We start from the raw sequence: 14,377 nt of genomic DNA on the forward strand, positions 1-14,377 counted from the left end.
GCTAGAAACCGCTCGGTCGCGTGGCACTTACGTCCATCTGGAACGTTACAACGCATACATCTAGGTCGCGTATACGATTTCTTTCTAGATTACTCACGCATATAGGTTACACGCGATAAGTGCTTTCACGTCGGATACACGCTCGTAAATCACCATAAGCGTGTACGATAACGTAAACCAAGACAAAAGAAAGTCAGGAAAGTCACTTGTTGAAAAATGGAAATACGCCAGGCTTTTAGCGACAGCAATTCTTAAATAAACGACAACGTAATCTGCATTTTCATCGATGCGACGTTTGATGCGAATATTTCACAGTTTCATCGGAATAATATATTATTAGATGTTACTGCAATCATACGCAAATTATATTTTATTGCAAATTATATTTCACTTGTCTATAAATAATCATAGAGCCGTATCGCTGCAACGAGAGAGAGCTGCACTATACATGTGACAAATATTATTGACATTTACAGAAATTTCTTCATTATGTATATAATCATATTACGGCCCGGTTATATAATTCAAAACATATTCCGTGATATGCGTTATTCCTGATAATAAGATCTTCCATATCTGTTATTAATCGGCAGGTACGCATGTAGCGCGTTCATTAATGTATCGAAATTATTGCAGCAATGATGTATCGCCGATACATTTTCCAACGAGATGCGATTCATAGTAATCAGCTTACACGTACTCCAGTATTCCAAGCGATAGCTATTACGACAAGTTAAAAATTATAATTGCATTCACATCTGTATTTCAGAGTCGCGCAAATTTTCTCAAACGGTTTCGCCGCTTTGAGACGGAGTATCGCGATTGCTTGTCGCTGCGAAACTATTTTCTCATCTCAATTTTTTCGCAAACCTAATTCTGTCGAATACAGCTTTGCCGAGAAAACTGTCGTGATGGAACGACCTAAAATGTATGTTGGCCCGGGCCGAGTATATGTATCGCATATCGCAGTACCAAACCACGCTACGTGTTTTCACATCGAAAAGATCAAATAGCGTACCGCGACGTGGATGGAGACGCTCGCGTCAAAGACACGTTCTTCCGGAAAATCACGATGTCGGCGCAGCTGTCAGGGCGAGACCGTGGCAGCGTTTAAATGTCAAGTTATCCCTAGCGTGTGAGTTTGGCGATGGGTCTCGTCACTAAACGATGGGGTCCCGAACAGAATCATGGCATTGTTCCAACAAAGTATAGTTGAGAATGAGGCATGAGAATGAAGAGAGCGCTTAATTTGCTAAGACCAAATTAAATAAGTTAACAGAAATGTACGGAACAGCTATCGATAAATACCAACGTGCTGATTTATGTGATTCTCGCAAATATTTAGTTCCGTTACAACTGCTGTAACAAGGAACATTCCTTTACATCGCGTTTGGTTTAAAAATAGGAAACGCTGCTCGCTGCGCGTGAAATGTGACGAAGTCAAACTTTCCGAATTTCGTCGTTTATTTCGCGTAATGGAGTAAATATCTGGCTTCCTATGCAAAAAGACTAAAACGAGAAAATTGAAGATCCTGCGCAAAGTTACGAACTTTCGAAATATCTAGCATAATCCCAGAGGGTACCCGCACCTGTTATCGCGAACAAAAGTCCACGTGCTTCGAAATGTCGCTTCAAGACATTTTAACGAAGGTTGAGCGCAACGCTATACGGGGCGTAACATCGCACTTGACGCTATAATTTTGCGAAGAGTTATTGCTACGTAACAGTTATCCGTAAATTACATCGGATGTCATTTATTATAGAACAAATGCATTGACTTAAATATGAGAACATCTCTTTTGAAGTTGTAGAAAATAATAAATACGATTAGCTGTCGGTTTAGATATTATAAATATTATTTTTGCAAATATAAAAGAGATTTGATGAATCTGCAAAACTGCATTGGATGACAACGAATTTAATTTCTCTCTCACGGAAGAGCATCGCCGCGATTTTGATAGCGAACCAAAAAACTAACGCGTTAGCATGACGGACGATAAATATCTGCGCGTTCCGCCTGGCTGCAAAAGATCGAGTTTCATTTTCCGCCGGCCAAAACGAAGAATATTTTTATTACTGCCGTTAATTGGCTATTAGTCTACCGGCGTAAATCTGAACGAGTCCCGCATTTTGCGAGACGCATCTCGTTTTTCCGGAAACACAATGTCGAACGGCTTTAACGGATTTAACGAATCACGCGGACAGGCGCCGGTTGCTTTGCCGTGAATCATTCGGCGCATTGTTTATTAATTATTGTTTATTGCACGACTGTGTGGACGCAGATAACGCATATTATTATTCGAATAGAAGACCCAGATTACAGTGAAATGCAACAATACGAAGAAGAATGCGCGAAAACAGAATAATATATGACGTGTGACGTGTATTATGGCTCCAGTATAACTCAGTATCATCGTACAAAATTATATATGATATACGCGTATCATTATACGTGCAGCGTGATTACTAATTCAGTCAAATGAGCTTTTAACGCATACATTTATTTTCATTTTAACTATTAAACCATTGCAGACGCGATCCCTTTATAATTCTAAATCCGTACGTTACTTTGTAAATGATCTCCAAACAAGCTCTAGGATTCTCGTATTCTCTTTTCTAGATCTCTTTGACGCTAAATCGTCTGTCTTGCTTGTTGGAAATCCCAAGGAAACGTCGCATCAAGCAAGAAAATCTCGGCAATGGGACAGTTGAAGCCTTCAATCTTGCGATTTCCTCGCCAATATTTCACTATAATAAACATAAAAGTAGAGACTGGATAAACGCAAAGAGCAACAATGTGCTTTCACTAATGTGAAAAGCTAAAATTAACTATCTTACGTACAGTTAAAAAGTGAAAATAAAAGTTCTCTTTAAACTGTCCGAAGCTAAAACACTTTACGTAAGATTTGAAGTGTAATGCAAGTTGACAAAACGCGCAATTTTCTGAAGCTAATGATACCAGCAGATATTGTTGCAAGCAAGAGGAAAATCCGAGACAAATGCGTTAAATTGAAGACTACGGTCTTGTTCCGCAGCACGAATGCGTAAGACGGTCGATGAACCTTGTAATTTGGTAGACGGCCGGGAAAACGAGACGTTACGGAATGATCTTCGTTTTGAAGGAATTTACGTTAAGATGTTCCTGGGCTCGCGGCTCGCTCTCGCGCCCGTCCGCTCTCTTTTCACTCCCGTTCTCTTTCTTAGGCAAACGGTATTCTCGACGATTGACTAAAAACTGATTTGCATTTAAATTACAGAACGCCTACCTATGCAGTTTCTCACGGTGAATGAGGGTTTTAATTTATCTGTACTCTCAATCCATTTCAAGATCCTCTCCTTTTACCTTTGAATATAATCTTATCATCGCGAGGTACCCGGGAATCCGCTCGGAATGCTCGTTTTAATATTCATGATTTATTGTCGGTGACTTCGTGGATTCGCAAGAAATGAATTCGAATGCGCACGGTTTGAACTTCGACCAGGAAAACGGCTCGTCTTAATGGATTTATAGCGGAGACTCGCGACAAAAATTGCAAAAACCCGGGGAAAAGTCGACGGTAACGGAAGCTACGCATAAACGACAGCTTTGAATAAACCTCGATAGGATAAACTCGGAAAATCTTCATACGTCCGCCAACGTATTTTCGCGGAATGCAAATTTTTAAAGCACGGTGGATATCTTATTTAAATAACGAGTGAAGATTCGACAACGCATTCAGAGTGCATTATCGCGTTACGTCACGCAGAAAAGACGTACCTGCGTAACCGTTTGATGTGAAGAGACGAGGCAGGTGCGAGGGCGGAATATATACAGAGCCGCGCACACATAAACACAGTAGCATATATACACGACGGCCACGTACGTTAGTTATTGCAGGTACACGCGAATACTGTCGGCCAGAACAATGGATGGAGCAGCCCGCGATATCCACACGCCATAGACTACGGGATGACGACAAAGAGCGGCTTTTCGGGTATAAAGGATACCTCGGAAGGGCCCTGAGGATCGCGAACGTAAATCATCGTTATAGGAGGTAACCGTGCGAAGACTTAAGCCCGACGAGATCTCACAATTAGAAAGCACGAACGCAGAATTTTGACGTCGGAAGTTGTTACGCCGCGCGGATTAGTGTAATTTAGATGATACAATAATCATCCGTTATCGCGCGTACCTAATGAGAACCCTACGCTGGATGACATAGGTATTCCCGGCGAAGATGTATCAGCGTCATTACGCAACATTACACCTCGCAAACGTCGCGCCGTTATATGAGTGACGATATAATAGCATCGTTTAACAATATGACAATGCAATTTCTTCAAAGAAAAAATTTATGTGCAGGATGTTCCACCGTCAGATCAACCGTCGTTAATTTCTGAGCGATCTCATATGATAAGGATACGAAGATCAATATGCGACGAGCGTGATAATTTTTTATTTTACTTAAATTGTTCAATTTCAAACACTTTTCACTTAAAAACTATCGTAATCTCAACATCTTATAATAAAAATTTTCGTCTCCAAATGATCTCAAAAATCTACTATTAATGGATGATACGGTTGATCTGAGATAATGAGACACCCTATATATAATTCCGCGCGACTCTAATGCACGATTTGAAACACCGGAAGCATAATATTGTTGTGCCGTAGTCGAACACCTTTGCAAAAAATCAATGCTGCTTCCATTAATGGACAATGCAGCCGTGTGAAACGATCGACTTTTTCGGGGTGCAAAAAATTACATAGAGAGTGGACTATTAAAAGAACGCTCTTTCTCGTTGCGTCGACAGCGCAGTCTGGACATTTTGCAAACAACGCTGCGGAAACTCGGTTTTTAGACGTGTCCGATTCAATCGATTCGAAAAAGGTGAAATTGAAAACAGTTTGCGATATTCCATTATGTCTTATCGAGCTTTTATCGGTCACGGATTTTCGTAAACGTTAATCGGCACTGCAACAGTTAATGACGCTAATAACGCCATCGGCTTACGCCGACGCTTCGAGAGCTCGCTCGTTTCTTTCATCCAAAAATCACACGAGCGATATTGCATATTGCAACTATATTCGCTATTAATTTCGATTTGATACGCGGTTTAACGCGCGGTTGCAATTTAATACGCAATTGCAGTCCTTCTTTTTAGATAAATTTCAACGAGGATAGTTAATAGGCATTACGATGCAGATAAGGATCCTTGTTAACGATTTATGCTCACCACTGTTACACACTTACACATGTATATATGGTATATAGTTGGACGGAGAGAGCAGGGGATATACCTCGCCGAGAATTATAGGCGCAGTCTGCGAGTTAAGACGCCTCAGCAAAGAAGTCGTTGAAACCTTTCCGGTAAAAAAGGGATCGTGACTTCCATAGCGGAACGTGTTTATGGCGCCTGAAAATGAATGGCATAAACGTCACACGATACGCCACCAAGACCCATAAAATGAGATTATCGTGGAAATTTTACGACTTACGAGCAACGCCGGGCGAACATTAAAACCTCAATGCATAATCTTGTTAATTGAAACGAAATTACGTCTGCCTTCGGAATTACGCCGCGCGTTGCATAGACGAGCGCGAAGAAAGCTCCGCGCTATTATATTTGCAAATTTTTCAATCTCCGAAATGAGCAGCCGCAGCAAAACGGGCGCCCCAAATGAAACGATCAAACATCAGCGCGTCCCGTTTGGTCCAAATCGTAAGATGCACGCAAATCACGTACCGATCTAATGCGTTAATTCCAATGAGTGAGCTTCCACGAGAATATTACTGTCCCCGCAATTGCCGCGATCAATCACTTTCGCAAATGACATCAAACGCAAAACGGTAACGAAGTTACCGCATAACAATTATCGAGATTGGCATCGATCGCGTGCTGATAATCGACGAGAAGTCGAATTACGGCCGCATTATATGCGCAAAGTTTTGTCCAGTGCTCTTTCTCTCGACCAACAAAGACAGAAAATAACGGCGAAATATCGCTCAACATAAATATTACGCACAATAGTTGAATATGTTGGAAATTAAAAGTACATGTAATTACTTACGTGTCACTCAGATTAAAAATGTATTTAATTACTCATGTAAAACGCTTACGCAAATAATTAATATAAAATCTATACTTGCAACAATTAATTCTTTTATACTTGAAAAATATATTAATTTAATTACCAAATTGCCAAATCGGATTTCGCACTTGGATTTTATCATAAATAACGTTTATAGCTATTTGTTCATCTCGTTTAGAGCTAATTCGCGCTATACCGTTATAATTCGTAAAATTATCAATGCTAAAGAGAGAGAGAGAGAGAGAGAGAGAGAGAGAGAGAGAGAGAAAATAGGTGACGCAATCGATAAAAGCGGGACTGAATCTTATTATAACGAAAATGTACTTATACGAAACTGTCAGAGAAAATTAGGCTGGAAAGTGGTCTCGGACGGTTGGCCGCACCAAAGCCTTCCTTGGACCACTTGCGCGAAACTTTAATCGTTACTTCGCTCCTTCGAAAGGACGTCAGAATTAAATGCAAGGACGGAATCCTTATGATTAATTCAACACATTATCTTCGGACCGCCAGGAGAAATTTAAATAAAGAAACAGTTTCGCTTACACGGTTCCTCACTTAGATTTTCTCTCATTGACGGCGTTTAAAACGACTTCTCCAGGATTTCATAGAGATTTTTACAGAATTTATTAAACTGATTAACGTTGCCAAGTAATGAACAACTTACATCTGCACCATGAGAGCAGATATATTGCGGATAAAAATTTATAACTTATAAAAAGATTTCCATTTAGATTCTTGCGAAAATAATCACGATTACAATTTATCGATACACGAAATATCGATGCAAGAAATACGAAAAATTTGCTTTTGTAAATAAATAATATATATTCCATTCCTTCTTTCAATTCTTCTTTTTATTCCCGACAATGAAAAAGCCACGAAGAAAATAGATGAACCGCGTATTCGGGATATAAAGATACATCTACGGCTTGCATGGAATCGTCGATACTTGCGGAAACGGTCGTCTATATTATTAGCAATTCGCCGGGAATACGATTTATCCACGACATAACGATTATGTTCGTGTCAGTAAATATTACGAGCCCGAGCGGTGGCCGACCGCGATCTAGAAGAGGCTGAAAGTTGGCCGAAATTTTCGATGGGGTTGGCTTGCTGCGCGGTGGCGGGTCGACAGGTTGGTAGTACTGGAAAACTGCCAGAGTCAAGCGTGGAGTACAAGCATAGTCCAGATATTCACACGCGATCGTTTCGGGGCGGCTAAACGCAGAGAGAGAGAGAGAGAGAGAGACAGAGACAGAGAGCGGCTACAACAATCAGCACTCCTCGCTCTCCCCCCGCTTACTTCCTGGCCACCCTTCCTCGATGTCGATCGTCTCTTTCTGCTTCTCACGTTCATTCCCTTCGCGCTCAAGATAAAGTAGGCTAAAGCTAGTAGCGTGAACTCCCGCTACCCGGTTTCTCTGTTCGCAAGGAACTCTGCTTAAACTTTGGATCAATGCTCGCAGCAATTGCACGGGAGTTTAAACGGAGCGCCCCGGTCTTATCGGGAAATGACTTTCATTCCCGAGATGATCTGGAACGCGAGCCTGACGCGGTTCAAATTTTCGATCGACCGTAGTCTACGTGTGCGTGTGCACAGCGCGCAAGCACTCTTTCCGGCAAAGGCAGCCCCGTAGCCGGCATGGAAATTTTGATCGGTGGATTTTATCCGCCGCACAGCAGGAACTCCGCTGATTTCTGTAATGCGATCGGATACGCGCGCGCGCAGATACGATATTTACGATAACTCGATTAGCAGCTCCTGTCGTTAGCCCCTTCATTGCCGAAGACGATTACAATCGCTCGACATATTGCGGCCTCTGTGTACTAAGAGCAGCTATAGTTGCCTAACTAGAAATGACGTCATAATAACTTGAAGCAATTCCGAAGCGCGGAGGCGCTTACTAGTTCACCGAACCGAATCATCCGCCACCTCGCCTAGGACGATGGAGAGGACGAAGATATCATTTTCTCGCGACGCTGACTCACGCAAACCTGATAGTCGCCTTTCATCAATCTACTCTCACGGGTTTATTCTGCCACTTCTAACGTGTATATCCAGAAAACTATATATAGAAATTTCTGCGCATAGAGTGGAGTGGAATTAGACTTGACTTTGTTACTCCATTATCCGCTCTTGTAACTGAAAGCAGCCGTATTTATTATTCCACATCCTCCTCCAACCTTTCAATCGATACCTCTTTCTTTTATTCATTTTGCTTGTTTTCGACATTGCCCCGACGTACTCCCTTTTTCTCTCCCTTTTTTTGCTAGCATTTCTTCCATCCACCGAAGCGAGGAAAGCGTGTGGAATCTTAACGCGTCTTCTGCCATCGGTGCAGTTTAACTTTGGTAGCAGGCTGAATTCCTAACTAGCATAATCCGCGCTGTTGCGCGCCGGGCGTGCCGGCCAATTAGGACAAGCTCAACACGCGAAAATCCTTGACAGTACAAAGAAAAAGTTCAGACGAATTACAAACGTTTAAATTAATAGCACAATGTAAGCGCGAGTAACGAGGCGATTTTCGCATTCATCAGCGTTTCCATAACGAGCAGCCCCGCTTCAATTCCCGATCGAGCACACCAGCGTTAAGAGAAATTAGAATGACTTTAACCGCGGTATAAATAATTATGTCGAAAATCCGGATACCCAACAATAAGTAATTGTTAAGATGAGAATAAATCGACGATAATTCACAAATATACATTTTTAATTACATTTCTAAGATAATATTATTTAAGGCAGAAGTAAATGAATCCAAATAATAATTCACAAAAATATTATATAGATTATAACGATAATATTTTTCTGCGTATATTCGTTCCCTCCGTTCGTACCTCCAGTTTCTTTCCCCTTCAAAAGTTATTTCACGTTGAAAAAAAATGACAAAATAGAGTAGCAATCACGAAAAAATATCTCGCAGAGGAAAAAAGTCTCTCTCTCTCTCTCTCACTCTTTTTGAATCTCTCGGCGTACTCGGTCCGCGGTTTCGCCTATAGCAATACGAAAAAGGAGCCAAGAGGTGGTTGGATAACCGACTTAATCATCCTCCTTTATTAGAGTAATTTAAGTATCTAATTATTATATGGAAATTTCCCTCGGGTTGCAAGGACCCTTGATACAATTTTTCTTGCGCAAGTTCGGATCCACCTCCGGGGCAATCCGCTCACCTCCTCCTCCTCCTCTCGCGGTCCGGTCTTTTTATATTGAATGCTTAAAAAGTTCGCTGGAACTTTTGTCTTCCACGTGTAAAATTAACCCTCTCACCGCCCCCCTCTGCAGCTCCTCCACGTACGCAGAGCCGACCTTTCTCCTTCTCCGCGGCGGACATTATCCTGATTATGTCGTTCGCTATATTATCGTGATAAGATCGCTGATGGACAGTCAGTATAATGCGATGTTCAACGATATTGTTAGTGCGATGAAATCAAAAACTTTCCTCCTCGTGCACCCGCGTTCCCGTCCCACGAAAATTTCGCTTCGATCGCACTTTATTCACTGACCCGAAACACGCTCAGCGAATCAGTAGTAAAATCGTACTCTCGAGAGACAAACGCGCGCGCACAGTACTTTCACTACGCACCACCGACGAGGGCGTCCGTAATTTTTCCGGATCGTACGCGGATGTCATGTATTTTTCGCGAATTATTCGCCGCTGTCGCCGACGTGTGCCGATGTCGGCCGCGGGAATAATATATTCGCTAATGTAAACGTAGCGTTTTACCGCCATTTTACATCGTTCGCTTGTAAAAAATATGACTTACGGCGCAGACGTAAAGTCGCGCGGAGTACGCGATGATAATCGTGACGGGGCAAAACGAGGTAGTTTCGTATTAAAATTTAATGACAACTTATGACGCGCGTATAAAGTTCATTAACATCTCGCTTTGTAAAAAGCGAATATTCATTACAATGCGCGTGCAATTGCGCGGAAGAAGAGCAAGCCGACGAATGGGGCGGATTAAATTTCAAATTAAAAATGCATTTATGCATTTATGCATGATACCACGTATATGGAGGAACAACAAACGCCATAGTTTTTATTGAAAACTAATTTGATAATGGAGGAGAGAACTCGTACGACCCTCAAAAAAAGTTTTTTCTTCCGCGAGCGAGCGGAGTCTCGGCTTTCGGCTTTCTAGGAAATTATATGCTCTTCACAAGCACTCGATGTTTCTCCCAGTTTCCATTTCGTCGAGCGCGCTCCTAGGTTTTCATTTCTTAAACTCACTCCCGGAGTTATCATGCTCGCAGCACCGTGGTGTTGCGCGCAGATAGTTCTTGACTTCCGGGATTAATGTGTTTCTGAAAACTATCTTGTAAATCATATTCGTCTAAAGCGCAGAGAACAATTTCCGCGTCGTAAATATAGACAGTCTATATTTCGCGTAATTTCAATTAGCGCGAGCTTCATTTCGCGATAGTTAGGTTTCTCCCGGCAGGAGCATCAATTACAAATAAGCGCCTCTGCCTCTGCACGCGTGTCGCGCAATCTTACGAACGCGGTACGAATCAGCGATCGAAATAAAATATATGCCTCTCTGTATCTTCCGGAATGCGTAACTTTTGTCGCAGAAGTGTGTCGGCGGTGGAATATTCATGAAGATTTTCTGAATTTTCGCTGCACGTTAGAATTCATGCATTTGTATATCGACTGGTAAGCAGTCTGGGGAAGCGCCTAACTTTTCAAGTAGTTCGAGGTATTCGACATGTTAGACAGTAATAAAAATTGAGCGAGCATTGTACCGTGACAGATACAGAGTATAAGCAGAAGCATGTGAATAAAACAGAGATCTTTCGAATTTTTATCTTGCTTTTACGTGGCGCAGCAACAAAGCAATTTAATATAGAGTACAATATGAGCATTTTCCCTTTTCGAGCGCGCATGCAAAAGATATTTTCCTTTTAATGTCTTAAAATCGGAAATTTTTTTACTTCTCATTTTTCACCGACAATGAGCTTTTGTCAGATACTATTGAAGTTAACACGGGAAATTCCTGAATCAGCCGACAGAACTCACTCGGCCGAATGACGATGGCGCGGTGCGTTTTGGGCGCTGCGTGCAGTTAATGCCGTGATTCCGTGATCAATGGACGTGCACTAATTTGCGCGAGGGGCGCGACGGGAGGGAAATAGAGCGCAAAATAAAGAAACCGCAGGGAACGGAAGAGCCTGCGTCCAACGTCGCTTTTCTCGTTACAAACTCATTAACCTAAGCGCATGTGCATATACGTGTACGCTAAGAGAGAAATGTGGTTAAATTAGCTATAAACTATAGTATACTCTGACAGAAACGGTTATTTACAGCCATCCTAACATGCGCAATGCCGAGTTTTTTTCTTCTCTCCGCAATCCATGAATGTAACATTACCGTAACAGTCCTGATCAATTTTACATTACATTTAATGTCTCTTATTTATGATTTCCCCATTTGTCATATAAAATACAATAACATTATCATTAATATTTGATTATGCTCATTTAGTTTAACTTTTTACGAATCCTTACAAATCTTTAAAAAAAGAATCAATATTTAATATTTAATAAAATATTATTAGCTACTGCTACAAATATTATTGTCACTTATTTAATCCTACGTCTTAAATTTTACATTTGATATTTTCATTTTATCTTAATTCTTGATATTTTAATAATTTAATATTTGAAATAATAATATAATTTGAAATGGAATAATATAAATAAAGTAATGTCAAACAGCGAAAATAACATTTTTGAAATAAATGTAAAAATAAAAATAAAATGTGTGTATGTATATATATGTACTGTCTATATACACCAATATAAATAAATTTACATCATCGAATAAAGTCGATATCGTCACAGCTCCAGCAGTATAAGCGAATATTCTCTACGCGGTTAATGAGGTGACGACACATCGTGATGCGTTGTCACCTCAGCGACGTAACCATGGCTTCCGGTCTGGACAACCATCAGCTACTCTGACACCTACACGCAACGCTTCAACGCCTACCTCCTTACGCCATATTGAGCTTAAGAGCCTCTTCGTGCTTCTCAGCCTTTTTAAAGGCTAAGCTACTCAATAGCACCGTTATACTCGTTCTCGTACATTACCTGCTCTAAATTCTAATATCGTAAAAGTTTCTGCCTTTTTCATTTTATACGAAAAACATTATCTTCTTATTTCCCTTGAAGAAGCAAGCTTATCATACGGTATATCAGTGCTTTCTTACATATTCTTGTCTCACAATATAAAAATATAAATCTTCTACTTATTTGAATTCACGTTGCGTATTGAAACCGAATCGCGGGAGCCGCTGACTTCTCACGGCTACATACATATTTTCCGAGACTGGCATAATGAAACACTCATAAATACGAACGACCGTGATGCGAGATGGCTAGTTCATCGACAGGAGGCAGATCGAGTGGTCGCAGAGCGCCGAAAGGGATGGACAGATCCGATATCGTCGTCGCCAGATGAGATTTGCAACGGCGTGCGGCGGCGGTTCCGGCGACGTGATGCGTTGCATTATTCACTTCTATGCCACACGCGACCGCCACCGTCCGATTTGTCTCTCTCTCAAGCCTCCCTGAAACTCCCACGGCTTTCCGACTAATTCCGATAAAGGCTTTAGTATCGACGCTGCGAAACCGCCTTCGACATTCGGATCTCGCGTTCTCGGTCAACTGTACGATGCAATCAATTCCTTCTAACTGACATCAACGCGATCAATCAACGAGAAATAACTTTCGCCAATTTTCGATCACTTTTATTAATTTATGCACAATGAAGGCTGTAATAATCAATTGTTACTTTTGTCCAGCAACAAGAGATAGATGTATTGAATTTTATTGCAGTTTTAATCTTAAGATTGAGTAATTGATTTCGAGATGTTATCGGATTCTCAACAGTTCCGAATAAAATATAGAAGTAAACCAGTTGTAGATAATTAAATCGGACACGCGAAACAACAACAATAGAAAAAGTGTAAAGATTAAGCCAGGAAAGCTTATCAAATAAATCGAAAGGGATTCCATTTCTATGCGTTCGCGTGGCAATTCAAAGCTGTCAAACGTATCAAGCGACGTTACTTATCGATTCAATATTGATACCCCGTCACCAATGAAATGCTTTGCAACGTATTCGAGATATTACAAAATCTAGGTCTTTATCTCTCTTCCCCTCTCTTTATCTCTGCTTTTCACATGTACGCGGCACACGCAAGTATTTCAACTATGCCGACTACAAAGTTGCTTTCGGTATCGACAACCACACCGACACTCGCGCGCGCTTTGGCTCGCACAACGAAACGTATAAATGCAGCTGCGCATTTGACTCGAATTGAAATTTTCGGTGAATATTCCTCTCTCTCCTGATCTTCTGTCCTCCGGATTTCGGTCGAGATTTTCATGGTCCAATTCGCGCTGTTGTTCACTCCGATGATTCGCTGCCGCGGCGAGTCTTTGGTAAGAGAAAACACAAAATGTATTCTATCTCGACAAATTTTCTCTTTGCCAAATAGAACTAATTGTAAAAATTGTTATTCGAGCGCGGCATAATGCCCACCTGCAATATTGATGTCTTAATAATAAAGCATACATCCAAAGGCTAATTTTCTCATTATAAATCTAACAAAGTCCCTAACTTCCCTTAAAGCGTATCTACTTGATTTATCTTGGGAATTATTAAATTTTTCTCCATAAAAGTTTCTTCCGTTCGGGAAATTTATGCAATAATCCGCTCGCATTTTTCCGTTCTTTCGTGGCTCCGTTGACAACTTTTTCGACTATTAACGAACTTTTAAATGTTTACAGAAAAAAACGAACGGACCGTGCGCCGAATATCATTTCAATAATAATGCTAAAGAACGCGACGAACGCGAGTCGTGGCAGCTGTGGCTTTAGATGCGGATCCGTTCGTAGTTGGCCGTAAGTTTTCGTTGGTCGGGAACGAATGGAAATTAATTTATGGAAGAACAGTTTACTCCCAATTCTTAGCTAAGTAAGAACGCCGTCTAATGTTCAAGTTTACTCTAGTTATCCTCTTTGCTCGCTTTCAAGCATAATGACAGTTGGACGTCGCCTGCTTTATTAACACTCACATAAAAGAGAAAATTGCGATCTGTGGCCAATGCCGTTTGTTAAGTACAAGCAAATTAGTATTACTAATTATTGAATATACTGCTAATTTAACAAATATTTGTATTTCATTAAAAAATTAGTGTGATAACATACAAAATAATCACAAAATTTGTCGATAATTTATTGCCAATTTCCATAATTGATCAATTTTGCAAAACATTATGCATTACGAGAAATTA

The 14,377-nt window shown here is 40.9% G+C and overlaps 1 protein-coding gene and 1 long non-coding RNA gene across 5 annotated transcripts in view; both read right to left on the reverse strand.

Annotated features, from left to right (window-relative positions):
• Nucleotides 1–14,377, reverse strand: part of Ptp99A (Protein tyrosine phosphatase 99A) — a 243,869-nt gene that overhangs the window by 138,512 nt on the left and 90,980 nt on the right. The gene's annotated exons all lie outside the window — the stretch shown is intronic.
• On the reverse strand, nt 151–6,450 carry LOC136997086 (uncharacterized). Its single transcript, XR_010887907.1, has 3 exons — nt 5,480–6,450; nt 5,235–5,397; nt 151–2,748 (listed from the first exon to the last, which is right to left on the reverse strand). It is a non-coding gene; the product is annotated as an uncharacterized lncRNA (long non-coding RNA).

Source organism: Linepithema humile, chromosome 1, assembly GCF_040581485.1.
Source record: "Linepithema humile isolate Giens D197 chromosome 1, Lhum_UNIL_v1.0, whole genome shotgun sequence".
NCBI lineage: Eukaryota > Metazoa > Arthropoda > Insecta > Hymenoptera > Formicidae > Linepithema > Linepithema humile.